This window comes from Astyanax mexicanus, chromosome 2, assembly GCF_023375975.1.
Source record: "Astyanax mexicanus isolate ESR-SI-001 chromosome 2, AstMex3_surface, whole genome shotgun sequence".
NCBI classification, from domain to species: domain Eukaryota; kingdom Metazoa; phylum Chordata; class Actinopteri; order Characiformes; family Acestrorhamphidae; genus Astyanax; species Astyanax mexicanus.
In genome coordinates, this window is record NC_064409.1 from 43,745,352 (window position 1) to 43,764,560 (window position 19,209).

Sequence of the window (19,209 nt, forward strand, 5' to 3'; positions counted from 1 at the left end):
ATATGAATTCTATCAAGAAATTTTCTAACTGCTTCCACTGCTGGTTTGTGGTATTCACCTGAATACATTACACAGATGTGGATGAATAATGACTTTTAAACATTCATTTATAAGTTGTTTGACCAAAGGAGGATGGGTCCCCAGTGATATTTTACCCTGATATTACATTTGATAATACATACAAGAAACGTGAGCCTTGGTTCCTACCAAGGTTTCTTCCTCCTCCAGCTCTGATGGAGTTTCTTCTTAGCTTTTGTTGTTCAATAAGTTCTATGTTGTATTTTCAGTATTTGTCTGATTCTTTATCCTGCTACTACATTTCTGTAGAGCTGCTTAGCTAAAACATCAGTTGTGAAAAAGTCCTATATAAGTAAATGTGAATTGATTTGATTTGATATTAACTGTCAATCATGGACCACTGAAAAGCAGATGACTCATATTACCAAAAAATGGCAAACATTTAGATTCTAAACTTTACAATCAACGACTACATGAAAATAAAATCTTTACATGTTAAGAATGTCCCTCTAACATAGACATATTTAACTAAAATTTAAACAAGCAAGTACAGGATTATTAGTCTGCAACAGTTCATCACATAGTCATATATATATATATATATATATATATATATATATATATATATATATATATATATATATATATATATATATATATATAGTTTCAACTGAAAGAGTGCTTAAATAAATTCTTCCCCACTAAGAGATTCAAACAATTCAGATATAGCTTTGACTAATTCATCCAACAACATGCCAAAAGTACCAAACTATCCACAATACAGTTTGTAAGTTTTAGCTGTCGGTAGCAGCTTCTAGTGATGTGTTAGTAGGTATGTATATATACACATATAAATATATATATCTATATATATATATATATATATATATATATATATATATATATATATATATATATATATATTCAGACAATTCAGACTTTTATTTCACACACTGTACCAGTCCTATTTGTATCAGTCCTATTTTCCAACACATCTTTGTCATGAGCTCTTTAGTGAGTTAGTTTAGTTGTTTTGTTGCACTGTCTTTGCTCTTATTTTATATATTAAAAGGTACACAGTATATACAAACACTGACCCACACAGTGTCATGTGACACTGTGACATAGGAGCTTTCCCATAATGCATTGGGGTGCCCTTGATTTGTTTCAGTTTGGTTCATAATTAAGGAATTGTGTATAGAGGATTTTTTCTGAGGTATTGTGGTGTTAGTTTGTGGTGAAATACATGTTTTAGGGTTGTTGTTTTGCGTTTTTTTGTGTTTTTGGAAAATTCTGAGCAGTCACCATGAAGAAGCAAAACGTGCCGGGACCTTACTTTAAAAGGCCCCCGTCTCCCAGGCACTAATGTATGCGCAATGTAGTCATTACAGAATACTGGGAAACTTGTGCGTGTCTATTGTCAAAAATACATGGGAAAATACTAATGGGAGAGATTGGGAATTAAGCAGAAAATTGCTTTTTTCACTGATTATTTTTTTATGTATTTTCTTTCTTTTTTTTTTCAAATTTTTACTTATGTTACAATATCAGTCCTATTTTCCAACACATCTTTGTCATGAGCTCTTTAGTGAGTTAGTTTAGTTGTTTTGTTGCACTGTCTTTGCTCCTATTTTATATATTAAAAGGTACACAGTATATACAAACACTGACCCACACAGTGTCATGTGACACTGTGACATAGGCTTTCCCATGATGCACTGGGGTGCAGTTGAATTTTTAAATTTGATTAATAATTGAGGAATTGTGTATGAAGGATTTTTTCTGAGGTATTGTGGTGGTATTTTGTGGTGAAATACATGTTTTAGGGTTGTTGTTTTGCGTTTTTGGGTGTTTTTGGGTAATTCTGAGCAGTCACCATGAAGAAGTAAAGCGTGCTGGGACCGTGCTTTAAAAGGCCCCTGTCTCCCAGGCTCTAATGTATTGGCTCTGTAGTCATTACTAAACACTGGGAAACTGCTACTTGTCTAAAGTATGTGATATCAAAAACACAAGGGAAATCTAATGGGAAAAACTGGGTCTTCAGGGAAATAAGTCGAATTTATTTATTTATTATTTTTTTTTTTTTTCACTTTTTAATCTCTTTTACAAAAGTTTACTTATTTTACAATATCATCCTACTTTCAATAACATGTTTGTCATGAGCTCTTTAGTGAGTTATTTTAGCTCCTTTTTTGGCATTGGCTGTGTATTTACTGTGTACTTTTTAATATATAAAATAGGAACACACACTGACCCACACAGTGTCATGTGACACTGTGACATAGGCTTTCCCATGATGCACTGGGGTGCAGTTGAATTTTTAAATTTGATTAATAATTGAGGAATTGTGTATGAAGGATTTTTTCTGAGGTATTGTGGTGTTAGTTTGTGGTGAAATACATGTTTTAGGGTTGTTGTTTTGCGTTTTTGGGTAATTCTGAGCAGTCACCATGAAGAAGTAAAGCGTGCTGGGACCGTGCTTTAAAAGGCCCCCGTCTCCCAAGCTCTAATGTATTGGCTCTGTAGTCATTACTAAACACTGGGAAACTGCTACTTGTCTAAAGTATGTGATATCAAAAACACAAGGGAAATCTAATGGGAAAAACTGGGTCTTCAGGGAAATAAGTCGAATTTATTTATTTATTATTTTTTTTTTTTTCACTTTTTAATCTCTTTTACAAAAGTTTACTTATTTTACAATATCATCCTACTTTCAATAACATGTTTGTCATGAGCTCTTTAGTGAGTTATTTTAGCTCCTTTTTTGGCATTGGCTGTGTATTTACTGTGTACTTTTTAATATATAAAATAGGAACACACACTGACCCACACAGTGTCATGTGACACTGTGACATAGGCTTTCCCATGATGCACTGGGGTGCAGTTGAATTTTTAAATTTGATTAATAATTGAGGAATTGTGTATGAAGGATTTTTTCTGAGGTATTGTGGTGTTAGTTTGTGGTGAAATACATGTTTTAGGGTTGTTGTTTTGCGTTTTTGGGTAATTCTGAGCAGTCACCATGAAGAAGTAAAGCGTGCTGGGACCGTGCTTTAAAAGGCCCCCGTCTCCCAGGCTCTAATGTATTGGCTCTGTAGTCATTACTAAACACTGGGAAACTGCTACTTGTCTAAAGTATGTGATATCAAAAACACAAGGGAAATCTAATGGGAAAAACTGGGTCTTCAGGGAAATAAGTCGAATTTATTTATTTATTATTATTTTTTTTTTCACTTTTTAATCTCTTTTACAAAAGTTTACTTATTTTACAATATCATCCTACTTTCAATAACATGTTTGTCATGAGCTCTTTAGTGAGTTATTTTAGCTCCTTTTTTGGCATTGGCTGTGTATTTACTGTGTACTTTTTAATATATAAAATAGGAACACACACTGACCCACACAGTGTCATGTGACACTGTGACATAGGCTTTCCCATGATGCACTGGGGTGCAGTTGAATTTTTAAATTTGATTAATAATTGAGGAATTGTGTATGAAGGATTTTTTCTGAGGTATTGTGGTGTTAGTTTGTGGTGAAATACATGTTTTAGGGTTGTTGTTTTGCGTTTTTGGGTGTTTTTGGGTAATTCTGAGCAGTCACCATGAAGAAGTAAAGCGTGCTGGGACCGTGCTTTAAAAGGCCCCCGTCTCCCAGGCTCTAATGTATTGGCTCTGTAGTCATTACTAAACACTGGGAAACTGCTACTTGTCTAAAGTATGTGATATCAAAAACACAAGGGAAATCTAATGGGAAAAACTGGGTCTTCAGGGAAATAAGTCGAATTTATTTATTTATTATTTTTTTTTTTTTCACTTTTTAATCTCTTTTACAAAAGTTTACTTATTTTACAATATCATCCTACTTTCAATAACATGTTTGTCATGAGCTCTTTAGTGAGTTATTTTAGCTCCTTTTTTGGCATTGGCTGTGTATTTACTGTGTACTTTTTAATATATAAAATAGGAACACACACTGACCCACACAGTGTCATGTGACACTGTGACATAGGCTTTCCCATGATGCACTGGGGTGCAGTTGAATTTTTAAATTTGATTAATAATTGAGGAATTGTGTATGAAGGATTTTTTCTGAGGTATTGTGGTGTTAGTTTGTGGTGAAATACATGTTTTAGGGTTGTTGTTTTGCGTTTTTGGGTGTTTTGGGGTAATTCTGAGCAGTCACCATGAAGAAGTAAAGCGTGCTTTAAAAGGCCCCCGCCTCCCAGGCTCTAATGTATTGGCTCTGTAGTCATTACTAAACACTGGGAAACTGCTACTTGTCTAAAGTATGTGATATCAAAAACACAAGGGAAATCTAATGGGAAAAACTGGGTCTTCAGGGAAATAAGTCGAATTTATTTATTTATTATTTTTTTTTTTTCACTTTTTAATCTCTTTTACAAAAGTTTACTTATTTTACAATATCATCCTACTTTCAATAACATGTTTGTCATGAGCTCTTTAGTGAGTTATTTTAGCTCATTTTTTGGCATTGGCTGTGTATTTACTGTGTACTTTTTAATATATAAAATAGGAACACACACTGACCCACACAGTGTCATGTGACACTGTGACATAGGCTTTCCCATGATGCACTGGGGTGCAGTTGAATTTTTAAATTTGATTAATAACTGAGGAATTGTGTATGAAGGATTTTTTCTGAGGTATTGTGGTGTTAGTTTGTGGTGAAATACATGTTTTAGGGTTGTTGTTTTGCGTTTTTGGGTGTTTTTGGGTAATTCTGAGCAGTCACCATGAAGAAGTAAAGCGTGCTTTAAAAGGCCCCCGTCTCCCAGGCTCTAATGTATTGGCTCTGTAGTCATTACTAAACACTGGGAAACTGCTACTTGTCTAAAGTATGTGATATCAAAAACACAAAGGAAATCTAATGGGAAAAACTGGGTCTTCAGGGAAATAAGTCGAATTTATTTATTTATTTATTTTTGTTTTTTTCACTTTTTAATCTCTTTTACAAAAGTTTACTTATTTTACAATATCATCCTACTTTCAATAACATGTTTGTCATGAGCTCTTTAGTGAGTTATTTTAGCTCCTTTTTGGCATTGGCTGTGTATTTACTGTGTACTTTTTAATATATAAAATAGGAACACACACTGACCCACACAGTGTCATGTGACACTGTGACATAGGCTTTCCCATGATGCACTGGGGTGCAGTTGAATTTTTAAATTTGATTAATAATTGAGGAATTGTGTATGAAGGATTTTTTCTGAGGTATTGTGGTGTTAGTTTGTGGTGAAATACATGTTTTAGGGTTGTTGTTTTGCGTTTTTGGGTGTTTTTGGGTAATTCTGAGCAGTCACCATGAAGAAGTAAAGCGTGCTGGGACCGTGCTTTAAAAGGCCCCCGTCTCCCAGGCTCTAATGTATTGGCTCTGTAGTCATTACTAAACACTGGGAAACTGCTACTTGTCTAAAGTATGTGATATCAAAAACACAAGGGAAATCTAATGGGAAAAACTGGGTCTTCAGGGAAATAAGTCGAATTTATTTATTTATTATTTTTTTTTTTCACTTTTTAATCTCTTTTACAAAAGTTTACTTATTTTACAGTATCATCCTACTTTCAATAACATGTTTGTCATGAGCTCTTTAGTGAGTTATTTTAGCTCCTTTTTTGGCATTGGCTGTGTATTTACTGTGTACTTTTTAATATATAAAATAGGAACACACACTGACCCACACAGTGTCATGTGACACTGTGACATAGGCTTTCCCATGATGCACTGGGGTGCAGTTGAATTTTTAAATTTGATTAATAATTGAGGAATTGTGTATGAAGGATTTTTTCTGAGGTATTGTGGTGTTAGTTTGTGGTGAAATACATGTTTTAGGGTTGTTGTTTTGCGTTTTTGGGTGTTTTTGGGTAATTCTGAGCAGTCACCATGAAGAAGTAAAGCGTGCTGGGACCGTGCTTTAAAAGGCCCCCGTCTCCCAGGCTCTAATGTATTGGCTCTGTAGTCATTACTAAACACTGGGAAACTGCTACTTGTCTAAAGTATGTGATATCAAAAACACAAGGGAAATCTAATGGGAAAAACTGGGTCTTCAGGGAAATAAGTCGAATTTATTTATTTATTATTTTTTTTTTTTTCACTTTTTAATCTCTTTTACAAAAGTTTACTTATTTTACAATATCATCCTACTTTCAATAACATGTTTGTCATGAGCTCTTTAGTGAGTTATTTTAGCTCCTTTTTTGGCATTGGCTGTGTATTTACTGTGTACTTTTTAATATATAAAATAGGAACACACACTGACCCACACAGTGTCATGTGACACTGTGACATAGGCTTTCCCATGATGCACTGGGGTGCAGTTGAATTTTTAAATTTGATTAATAATTGAGGAATTGTGTATGAAGGATTTTTTCTGAGGTATTGTGGTGTTAGTTTGTGGTGAAATACATGTTTTAGGGTTGTTGTTTTGCGTTTTTGGTTGTTTTTGGGTAATTCTGAGCAGTCACCATGAAGAAGTAAAGCGTGCTGGGACCGTGCTTTAAAAGGCCCCCGTCTCCCAGGCTCTAATGTATTGGCTCTGTAGTCATTACTAAACACTGGGAAACTGCTACTTGTCTAAAGTATGTGATATCAAAAACACAAGGGAAATCTAATGGGAAAAACTGGGTCTTCAGGGAAATAAGTCGAATTTATTTATTTATTATTTTTTTTTTTTTCACTTTTTAATCTCTTTTACAAAAGTTTACTTATTTTACAATATCATCCTACTTTCAATAACATGTTTGTCATGAGCTCTTTAGTGAGTTATTTTAGCTCCTTTTTTGGCATTGGCTGTGTATTTACTGTGTACTTTTTAATATATAAAATAGGAACACACACTGACCCACACAGTGTCATGTGACACTGTGACATAGGCTTTCCCATGATGCACTGGGGTGCAGTTGAATTTTTAAATTTGATTAATAATTGAGGAATTGTGTATGAAGGATTTTTTCTGAGGTATTGTGGTGTTAGTTTGTGGTGAAATACATGTTTTAGGGTTGTTGTTTTGCGTTTTTGGGTGTTTTGGGGTAATTCTGAGCAGTCACCATGAAGAAGTAAAGCGTGCTTTAAAAGGCCCCCGCCTCCCAGGCTCTAATGTATTGGCTCTGTAGTCATTACTAAACACTGGGAAACTGCTACTTGTCTAAAGTATGTGATATCAAAAACACAAGGGAAATCTAATGGGAAAAACTGGGTCTTCAGGGAAATAAGTCGAATTTATTTATTTATTATTTTTTTTTTTTCACTTTTTAATCTCTTTTACAAAAGTTTACTTATTTTACAATATCATCCTACTTTCAATAACATGTTTGTCATGAGCTCTTTAGTGAGTTATTTTAGCTCATTTTTTGGCATTGGCTGTGTATTTACTGTGTACTTTTTAATATATAAAATAGGAACACACACTGACCCACACAGTGTCATGTGACACTGTGACATAGGCTTTCCCATGATGCACTGGGGTGCAGTTGAATTTTTAAATTTGATTAATAACTGAGGAATTGTGTATGAAGGATTTTTTCTGAGGTATTGTGGTGTTAGTTTGTGGTGAAATACATGTTTTAGGGTTGTTGTTTTGCGTTTTTGGGTGTTTTTGGGTAATTCTGAGCAGTCACCATGAAGAAGTAAAGCGTGCTTTAAAAGGCCCCCGTCTCCCAGGCTCTAATGTATTGGCTCTGTAGTCATTACTAAACACTGGGAAACTGCTACTTGTCTAAAGTATGTGATATCAAAAACACAAAGGAAATCTAATGGGAAAAACTGGGTCTTCAGGGAAATAAGTCGAATTTATTTATTTATTTATTTTTGTTTTTTTCACTTTTTAATCTCTTTTACAAAAGTTTACTTATTTTACAATATCATCCTACTTTCAATAACATGTTTGTCATGAGCTCTTTAGTGAGTTATTTTAGCTCCTTTTTGGCATTGGCTGTGTATTTACTGTGTACTTTTTAATATATAAAATAGGAACACACACTGACCCACACAGTGTCATGTGACACTGTGACATAGGCTTTCCCATGATGCACTGGGGTGCAGTTGAATTTTTAAATTTGATTAATAATTGAGGAATTGTGTATGAAGGATTTTTTCTGAGGTATTGTGGTGTTAGTTTGTGGTGAAATACATGTTTTAGGGTTGTTGTTTTGCGTTTTTGGGTGTTTTTGGGTAATTCTGAGCAGTCACCATGAAGAAGTAAAGCGTGCTGGGACCGTGCTTTAAAAGGCCCCCGTCTCCCAGGCTCTAATGTATTGGCTCTGTAGTCATTACTAAACACTGGGAAACTGCTACTTGTCTAAAGTATGTGATATCAAAAACACAAGGGAAATCTAATGGGAAAAACTGGGTCTTCAGGGAAATAAGTCGAATTTATTTATTTATTATTTTTTTTTTTTTCACTTTTTAATCTCTTTTACAAAAGTTTACTTATTTTACAATATCATCCTACTTTCAATAACATGTTTGTCATGAGCTCTTTAGTGAGTTATTTTAGCTCCTTTTTTGGCATTGGCTGTGTATTTACTGTGTACTTTTTAATATATAAAATAGGAACACACACTGACCCACACAGTGTCATGTGACACTGTGACATAGGCTTTCCCATGATGCACTGGGGTGCAGTTGAATTTTTAAATTTGATTAATAACTGAGGAATTGTGTATGAAGGATTTTTTCTGAGGTATTGTGGTGTTAGTTTGTGGTGAAATACATGTTTTAGGGTTGTTGTTTTGCGTTTTTGGGTGTTTTTGGGTAATTCTGAGCAGTCACCATGAAGAAGTAAAGCGTGCTTTAAAAGGCCCCCGTCTCCCAGGCTCTAATGTATTGGCTCTGTAGTCATTACTAAACACTGGGAAACTGCTACTTGTCTAAAGTATGTGATATCAAAAACACAAAGGAAATCTAATGGGAAAAACTGGGTCTTCAGGGAAATAAGTTGAATTTATTTATTTTTATTATTTTTTTTTTTCACTTTTTAATCTCTTTTACAAAAGTTTACTTATTTTACAATATCATCCTACTTTCAATAACATGTTTGTCATGAGCTCTTTAGTGAGTTATTTTAGCTCCTTTTTGGCATTGGCTGTGTATTTACTGTGTACTTTTTAATATATAAAATAGGAACACACACTGACCCACACAGTGTCATGTGACACTGTGACATAGGCTTTCCCATGATGCACTGGGGTGCAGTTGAATTTTTAAATTTGATTAATAATTGAGGAATTGTGTATGAAGGATTTTTTCTGAGGTATTGTGGTGTTAGTTTGTGGTGAAATACATGTTTTAGGGTTGTTGTTTTGCGTTTTTGGGTGTTTTTGGGTAATTCTGAGCAGTCACCATGAAGAAGTAAAGCGTGCTGGGACCGTGCTTTAAAAGGCCCCCGTCTCCCAGGCTCTAATGTATTGGCTCTGTAGTCATTACTAAACACTGGGAAACTGCTACTTGTCTAAAGTATGTGATATCAAAAACACAAGGGAAATCTAATGGGAAAAACTGGGTCTTCAGGGAAATAAGTCGAATTTATTTATTTATTTATTTATTTTTTTTCACTTTTTAATCTCTTTTACAAAAGTTTACTTATTTTACAATATCATCCTACTTTCAATAACATGTTTGTCATGAGCTCTTTAGTGAGTTATTTTAGCTCCTTTTTTGGCATTGGCTGTGTATTTACTGTGTACTTTTTAATATATAAAATAGGAACACACACTGACCCACACAGTGTCATGTGACACTGTGACATAGGCTTTCCCATGATGCACTGGGGTGCAGTTGAATTTTTAAATTTGATTAATAATTGAGGAATTGTGTATGAAGGATTTTTTCTGAGGTATTGTGGTGTTAGTTTGTGGTGAAATACATGTTTTAGGGTTGTTGTTTTGCGTTTTTGGGTGTTTTTGGGTAATTCTGAGCAGTCACCATGAAGAAGTAAAGCGTGCTGGGACCGTGCTTTAAAAGGCCCCCGTCTCCCAGGCTCTAATGTATTGGCTCTGTAGTCATTACTAAACACTGGGAAACTGCTACTTGTCTAAAGTATGTGATATCAAAAACACAAGGGAAATCTAATGGGAAAAACTGGGTCTTCAGGGAAATAAGTCGAATTTATTTATTTATTATTTTTTTTTTTCACTTTTTAATCTCTTTTACAAAAGTTTACTTATTTTACAATATCATCCTACTTTCAATAACATGTTTGTCATGAGCTCTTTAGTGAGTTATTTTAGCTCCTTTTTTTGGCATTGGCTGTGTATTTACTGTGTACTTTTTAATATATAAAATAGGAACACACACTGACCCACACAGTGTCATGTGACACTGTGACATAGGCTTTCCCATGATGCACTGGGGTGCAGTTGAATTTTTAAATTTGATTAATAATTGAGGAATTGTGTATGAAGGATTTTTTCTGAGGTATTGTGGTGTTAGTTTGTGGTGAAATACATGTTTTAGGGTTGTTGTTTTGCGTTTTTGGGTGTTTTTGGGTAATTCTGAGCAGTCACCATGAAGAAGTAAAGCGTGCTGGGACCGTGCTTTAAAAGGCCCCCGTCTCCCAGGCTCTAATGTATTGGCTCTGTAGTCATTACTAAACACTGGGAAACTGCTACTTGTCTAAAGTATGTGATATCAAAAACACAAGGGAAATCTAATGGGAAAAACTGGGTCTTCAGGGAAATAAGTCGAATTTATTTATTTATTATTTTTTTTTTTCACTTTTTAATCTCTTTTACAAAAGTTTACTTATTTTACAATATCATCCTACTTTCAATAACATGTTTGTCATGAGCTCTTTAGTGAGTTATTTTAGCTCCTTTTTTGGCATTGGCTGTGTATTTACTGTGTACTTTTTAATATATAAAATAGGAACACACACTGACCCACACAGTGTCATGTGACACTGTGACATAGGCTTTCCCATGATGCACTGGGGTGCAGTTGAATTTTTAAATTTGATTAATAATTGAGGAATTGTGTATGAAGGATTTTTTCTGAGGTATTGTGGTGTTAGTTTGTGGTGAAATACATGTTTTAGGGTTGTTGTTTTGCGTTTTTGGGTGTTTTTGGGTAATTCTGAGCAGTCACCATGAAGAAGTAAAGCGTGCTGGGACCGTGCTTTAAAAGGCCCCCGTCTCCCAGGCTCTAATGTATTGGCTCTGTAGTCGTTACTAAACACTGGGAAACTGCTACTTGTCTAAAGTATGTGATATCAAAAACACAAGGGAAATCTAATGGGAAAAACTGGGTCTTCAGGGAAATAAGTCGAATTTATTTATTTATTATTTTTTTTTTTTCACTTTTTAATCTCTTTTACAAAAGTTTACTTATTTTACAATATCATCCTACTTTCAATAACATGTTTGTCATGAGCTCTTTAGTGAGTTATTTTAGCTCCTTTTTTGGCATTGGCTGTGTATTTACTGTGTACTTTTTAATATATAAAATAGGAACACACACTGACCCACACAGTGTCATGTGACACTGTGACATAGGCTTTCCCATGATGCACTGGGGTGCAGTTGAATTTTTAAATTTGATTAATAATTGAGGAATTGTGTATGAAGGATTTTTTCTGAGGTATTGTGGTGTTAGTTTGTGGTGAAATACATGTTTTAGGGTTGTTGTTTTGCGTTTTTGGGTGTTTTTGGGTAATTCTGAGCAGTCACCATGAAGAAGTAAAGCGTGCTGGGACCGTGCTTTAAAAGGCCCCCGTCTCCCAGGCTCTAATGTATTGGCTCTGTAGTCATTACTAAACACTGGGAAACTGCTACTTGTCTAAAGTATGTGATATCAAAAACACAAGGGAAATCTAATGGGAAAAACTGGGTCTTCAGGGAAATAAGTCGAATTTATTTATTTATTATTTTTTTTTTTCACTTTTTAATCTCTTTTACAAAAGTTTACTTATTTTACAATATCATCCTACTTTCAATAACATGTTTGTCATGAGCTCTTTAGTGAGTTATTTTAGCTCCTTTTTTTGGCATTGGCTGTGTATTTACTGTGTACTTTTTAATATATAAAATAGGAACACACACTGACCCACACAGTGTCATGTGACACTGTGACATAGGCTTTCCCATGATGCACTGGGGTGCAGTTGAATTTTTAAATTTGATTAATAATTGAGGAATTGTGTATGAAGGATTTTTTCTGAGGTATTGTGGTGTTAGTTTGTGGTGAAATACATGTTTTAGGGTTGTTGTTTTGCGTTTTTGGGTGTTTTTGGGTAATTCTGAGCAGTCACCATGAAGAAGTAAAGCGTGCTGGGACCGTGCTTTAAAAGGCCCCCGTCTCCCAGGCTCTAATGTATTGGCTCTGTAGTCATTACTAAACACTGGGAAACTGCTACTTGTCTAAAGTATGTGATATCAAAAACACAAGGGAAATCTAATGGGAAAAACTGGGTCTTCAGGGAAATAAGTCGAATTTATTTATTTATTATTTTTTTTTTTCACTTTTTAATCTCTTTTACAAAAGTTTACTTATTTTACAATATCATCCTACTTTCAATAACATGTTTGTCATGAGCTCTTTAGTGAGTTATTTTAGCTCCTTTTTTGGCATTGGCTGTGTATTTACTGTGTACTTTTTAATATATAAAATAGGAACACACACTGACCCACACAGTGTCATGTGACACTGTGACATAGGCTTTCCCATGATGCACTGGGGTGCAGTTGAATTTTTAAATTTGATTAATAATTGAGGAATTGTGTATGAAGGATTTTTTCTGAGGTATTGTGGTGTTAGTTTGTGGTGAAATACATGTTTTAGGGTTGTTGTTTTGCGTTTTTGGGTGTTTTTGGGTAATTCTGAGCAGTCACCATGAAGAAGTAAAGCGTGCTGGGACCGTGCTTTAAAAGGCCCCCGTCTCCCAGGCTCTAATGTATTGGCTCTGTAGTCATTACTAAACACTGGGAAACTGCTACTTGTCTAAAGTATGTGATATCAAAAACACAAGGGAAATCTAATGGGAAAAACTGGGTCTTCAGGGAAATAAGTCGAATTTATTTATTTATTATTTTTTTTTTTTTCACTTTTTAATCTCTTTTACAAAAGTTTACTTATTTTACAATATCATCCTACTTTCAATAACATGTTTGTCATGAGCTCTTTAGTGAGTTATTTTAGCTCCTTTTTTGGCATTGGCTGTGTATTTACTGTGTACTTTTTAATATATAAAATAGGAACACACACTGACCCACACAGTGTCATGTGACACTGTGACATAGGCTTTCCCATGATGCACTGGGGTGCAGTTGAATTTTTAAATTTGATTAATAATTGAGGAATTGTGTATGAAGGATTTTTTCTGAGGTATTGTGGTGTTAGTTTGTGGTGAAATACATGTTTTAGGGTTGTTGTTTTGCGTTTTTGGTTGTTTTTGGGTAATTCTGAGCAGTCACCATGAAGAAGTAAAGCGTGCTGGGACCGTGCTTTAAAAGGCCCCCGTCTCCCAGGCTCTAATGTATTGGCTCTGTAGTCATTACTAAACACTGGGAAACTGCTACTTGTCTAAAGTATGTGATATCAAAAACACAAGGGAAATCTAATGGGAAAAACTGGGTCTTCAGGGAAATAAGTCGAATTTATTTATTTATTATTTTTTTTTTTTTCACTTTTTAATCTCTTTTACAAAAGTTTACTTATTTTACAATATCATCCTACTTTCAATAACATGTTTGTCATGAGCTCTTTAGTGAGTTATTTTAGCTCCTTTTTTGGCATTGGCTGTGTATTTACTGTGTACTTTTTAATATATAAAATAGGAACACACACTGACCCACACAGTGTCATGTGACACTGTGACATAGGCTTTCCCATGATGCACTGGGGTGCAGTTGAATTTTTAAATTTGATTAATAATTGAGGAATTGTGTATGAAGGATTTTTTCTGAGGTATTGTGGTGTTAGTTTGTGGTGAAATACATGTTTTAGGGTTGTTGTTTTGCGTTTTTGGGTGTTTTGGGGTAATTCTGAGCAGTCACCATGAAGAAGTAAAGCGTGCTTTAAAAGGCCCCCGCCTCCCAGGCTCTAATGTATTGGCTCTGTAGTCATTACTAAACACTGGGAAACTGCTACTTGTCTAAAGTATGTGATATCAAAAACACAAGGGAAATCTAATGGGAAAAACTGGGTCTTCAGGGAAATAAGTCGAATTTATTTATTTATTATTTTTTTTTTTTCACTTTTTAATCTCTTTTACAAAAGTTTACTTATTTTACAATATCATCCTACTTTCAATAACATGTTTGTCATGAGCTCTTTAGTGAGTTATTTTAGCTCATTTTTTGGCATTGGCTGTGTATTTACTGTGTACTTTTTAATATATAAAATAGGAACACACACTGACCCACACAGTGTCATGTGACACTGTGACATAGGCTTTCCCATGATGCACTGGGGTGCAGTTGAATTTTTAAATTTGATTAATAACTGAGGAATTGTGTATGAAGGATTTTTTCTGAGGTATTGTGGTGTTAGTTTGTGGTGAAATACATGTTTTAGGGTTGTTGTTTTGCGTTTTTGGGTGTTTTTGGGTAATTCTGAGCAGTCACCATGAAGAAGTAAAGCGTGCTTTAAAAGGCCCCCGTCTCCCAGGCTCTAATGTATTGGCTCTGTAGTCATTACTAAACACTGGGAAACTGCTACTTGTCTAAAGTATGTGATATCAAAAACACAAAGGAAATCTAATGGGAAAAACTGGGTCTTCAGGGAAATAAGTCGAATTTATTTATTTATTTATTTTTGTTTTTTTCACTTTTTAATCTCTTTTACAAAAGTTTACTTATTTTACAATATCATCCTACTTTCAATAACATGTTTGTCATGAGCTCTTTAGTGAGTTATTTTAGCTCCTTTTTGGCATTGGCTGTGTATTTACTGTGTACTTTTTAATATATAAAATAGGAACACACACTGACCCACACAGTGTCATGTGACACTGTGACATAGGCTTTCCCATGATGCACTGGGGTGCAGTTGAATTTTTAAATTTGATTAATAATTGAGGAATTGTGTATGAAGGATTTTTTCTGAGGTATTGTGGTGTTAGTTTGTGGTGAAATACATGTTTTAGGGTTGTTGTTTTGCGTTTTTGGGTGTTTTTGGGTAATTCTGAGCAGTCACCATGAAGAAGTAAAGCGTGCTGGGACCGTGCTTTAAAAGGCCCCCGTCTCCCAGGCTCTAATGTATTGGCTCTGTAGTCATTACTAAACACTGGGAAACTGCTACTTGTCTAAAGTATGTGATATCAAAAACACAAGGGAAATCTAATGGGAAAAACTGGGTCTTCAGGGAAATAAGTCGAATTTATTTATTTATTTATTTATTTTTTTTCACTTTTTAATCTCTTTTACAAAAGTTTACTTATTTTACAATATCATCCTACTTTCAATAACATGTTTGTCATGAGCTCTTTAGTGAGTTATTTTAGCTCCTTTTTTGGCATTGGCTGTGTATTTACTGTGTACTTTTTAATATATAAAATAGGAACACACACTGACCCACACAGTGTCATGTGACACTGTGACATAGGCTTTCCCATGATGCACTGGGGTGCAGTTGAATTTTTAAATTTGATTAATAACTGAGGAATTGTGTATGAAGGATTTTTTCTGAGGTATTGTGGTGTTAGTTTGTGGTGAAATACATGTTTTAGGGTTGTTGTTTTGCGTTTTTGGGTGTTTTTGGGTAATTCTGAGCAGTCACCATGAAGAAGTAAAGCGTGCTTTAAAAGGCCCCCGTCTCCCAGGCTCTAATGTATTGGCTCTGTAGTCATTACTAAACACTGGGAAACTGCTACTTGTCTAAAGTATGTGATATCAAAAACACAAAGGAAATCTAATGGGAAAAACTGGGTCTTCAGGGAAATAAGTCGAATTTATTTATTTATTTATTTATTTTTTTTCACTTTTTAATCTCTTTTACAAAAGTTTACTTATTTTACAATATCATCCTACTTTCAATAACATGTTTGTCATGAGCTCTTTAGTGAGTTATTTTAGCTCCTTTTTTGGCATTGGCTGTGTATTTACTGTGTACTTTTTAATATATAAAATAGGAACACACACTGACCCACACAGTGTCATGTGACACTGTGACATAGGCTTTCCCATGATGCACTGGGGTGCAGTTGAATTTTTAAATTTGATTAATAATTGAGGAATTGTGTATGAAGGATTTTTTCTGAGGTATTGTGGTGTTAGTTTGTGGTGAAATACATGTTTTAGGGTTGTTGTTTCGCGTTTTTGGGTGTTTTTGGGTAATTCTGAGCAGTCACCATGAAGAAGTAAAGCGTGCTGGGACCGTGCTTTAAAAGGCCCCCGTCTCCCAGGCTCTAATGTATTGGCTCTATAGTCATTACTAAACACTGGGAAACTGCTACTTGTCTAAAGTATGTGATATCAAAAACACAAAGGAAATCTAATGGGAAAAACTGGGTCTTCAGGGAAATAAGTCGAATTTATTTATTTATTTATTTTTTTTTTTTTTCACTTTTTAATCTCTTTTACAAAAGTTTACTTATTTTACAATATCATCCTACTTTCAATAACATGTTTGTCATGAGCTCTTTAGTGAGTTATTTTAGCTCCTTTTTTGGCATTGGCTGTGTATTTACTGTGTACTTTTTAATATATAAAATAGGAACACACACTGACCCACACAGTGTCATGTGACACTGTGACATAGGCTTTCCCATGATGCACTGGGGTGCAGTTGAATTTTTAAATTTGATTAATAATTGAGGAATTGTGTATGAAGGATTTTTTCTGAGGTATTGTGGTGTTAGTTTGTGGTGAAATACATGTTTTAGGGTTGTTGTTTCGCGTTTTTGGGTGTTTTTGGGTAATTCTGAGCAGTCACCATGAAGAAGTAAAGCGTGCTGGGACCGTGCTTTAAAAGGCCCCCGTCTCCCAGGCTCTAATGTATTGGCTCTATAGTCATTACTAAACACTGGGAAACTGCTACTTGTCTAAAGTATGTGATATCAAAAACACAAAGGAAATCTAATGGGAAAAACTGGGTCTTCAGGGAAATAAGTCGAATTTATTTATTTATTTATTTTTTTTTTTTTCACTTTTTAATCTCTTTTACAAAAGTTTACTTATTTTACAATATCATCCTACTTTCAATAACATGTTTGTCATGAGCTCTTTAGTGAGTTATTTTAGCTCCTTTTTTGGCATTGGCTGTGTATTTACTGTGTACTTTTTAATATATAAAATAGGAACACACACTGACCCACACAGTGTCATGTGACACTGTGACATAGGCTTTCCCATGATGCACTGGGGTGCAGTTGAATTTTTAAATTTGATTAATAATTGAGGAATTGTGTATGAAGGATTTTTTCTGAGGTATTGTGGTGTTAGTTTGTGGTGAAATACATGTTTTAGGGTTGTTGTTTTGCGTTTTTGGGTGTTTTTGGGTAATTCTGAGCAGTCACCATGAAGAAGTAAAGCGTGCTGGGACCGTGCTTTAAAAGGCCCCCGTCTCCCAGGCTCTAATGTATTGGCTCTGTAGTCATTACTAAACACTGGGAAACTGCTACTTGTCTAAAGTATGTGATATCAAAAACACAAGGGAAATCTAATGGGAAAAACTGGGTCTTCAGGGAAATAAGTCGAATTTATTTATTTATTTATTTATTTTTTTTCACTTTTTAATCTCTTTTACAAAAGTTTACTTATTTTACAATATCATCCTACTTTCAATAACATGTTTGTCATGAGCTCTTTAGTGAGTTATTTTAGCTCCTTTTTTGGCATTGGCTGTGTATTTACTGTGTACTTTTTAATATATAAAATAGGAACACACACTGACCCACACAGTGTCATGTGACACTGTGACATAGGCTTTCCCATGATGCACTGGGGTGCAGTTGAATTTTTAAATTTGATTAATAATTGAGGAATTGTGTATGAAGGATTTTTTCTGAGGTATTGTGGTGTTAGTTTGTGGTGAAATACATGTTTTAGGGTTGTTGTTTTGCGTTTTTGGGTGTTTTTAGGTAATTCTGAGCAGTCACCATGAAGAAGTAAAGCGTGCTGGGACCGTGCTTTAAAAGGCCCCCGTCTCCCAGGCTCTAATGTATTGGCTCTGTAGTCATTACTAAACACTGGGAAACTGCTACTTGTCTAAAGTATGTGATATCAAAAACACAAGGGAAATCTAATGGGAAAAACTGGGTCTTCAGGGAAATAAGTCGAATTTATTTATTTATTTATTTTTTTTTTTCACTTTTTAATCTCTTTTACAAAAGTTTACTTATTTTACAATATCATCCTACTTTCAATAACATGTTTGTCATGAGCTCTTTAGTGAGTTATTTTAGCTCCTTTTTTGGCATTGGCTGTGTATTTACTGTGTACTTTTTAATATATAAAATAGGAACACACACTGACCCACACAGTGTCATGTGACACTGTGACATAGGCTTTCCCATGATGCACTGGGGTGCAGTTGAATTTTTAAATTTGATTAATAATTGAGGAATTGTGTATGAAGGATTTTTTCTGAGGTATTGTGGTGTTAGTTTGTGGTGAAATACATGTTTTAGGGTTGTTGTTTTGCGTTTTTGGGTGTTTTTGGGTAATTCTGAGCAGTCACCATGAAGAAGTAAAGCGTGCTTTAAAAGGCCCCCGTCTCCCAGGCTCTAATGTATTGGCTCTGTAGTCATTACTAAACACTGGGAAACTGCTACTTGTCTAAAGTATGTGATATCAAAAACACAAAGGAAATCTAATGGGAAAAACTGGGTCTTCAGGGAAATAAGTCGAATTTATTTATTTATTTATTTTTTTTTTTTTCACTTTTTAATCTCTTTTACAAAAGTTTACTTATTTTACAATATCATCCTACTTTCAATAACATGTTTGTCATGAGCTCTTTAGTGAGTTATTTTAGCTCCTTTTTTGGCATTGGCTGTGTATTTACTGTGTACTTTTTAATATATAAAATAGGAACACACACTGACCCACACAGTGTCATGTGACACTGTGACATAGGCTTTCCCATGATGCACTGGGGTGCAGTTGAATTTTTAAATTTGATTAATAATTGAGGAATTGTGTATGAAGGATTTTTTCTGAGGTATTGTGGTGTTAGTTTGTGGTGAAATACATGTTTTAGGGTTGTTGTTTTGCGTTTTTGGGTGTTTTGGGG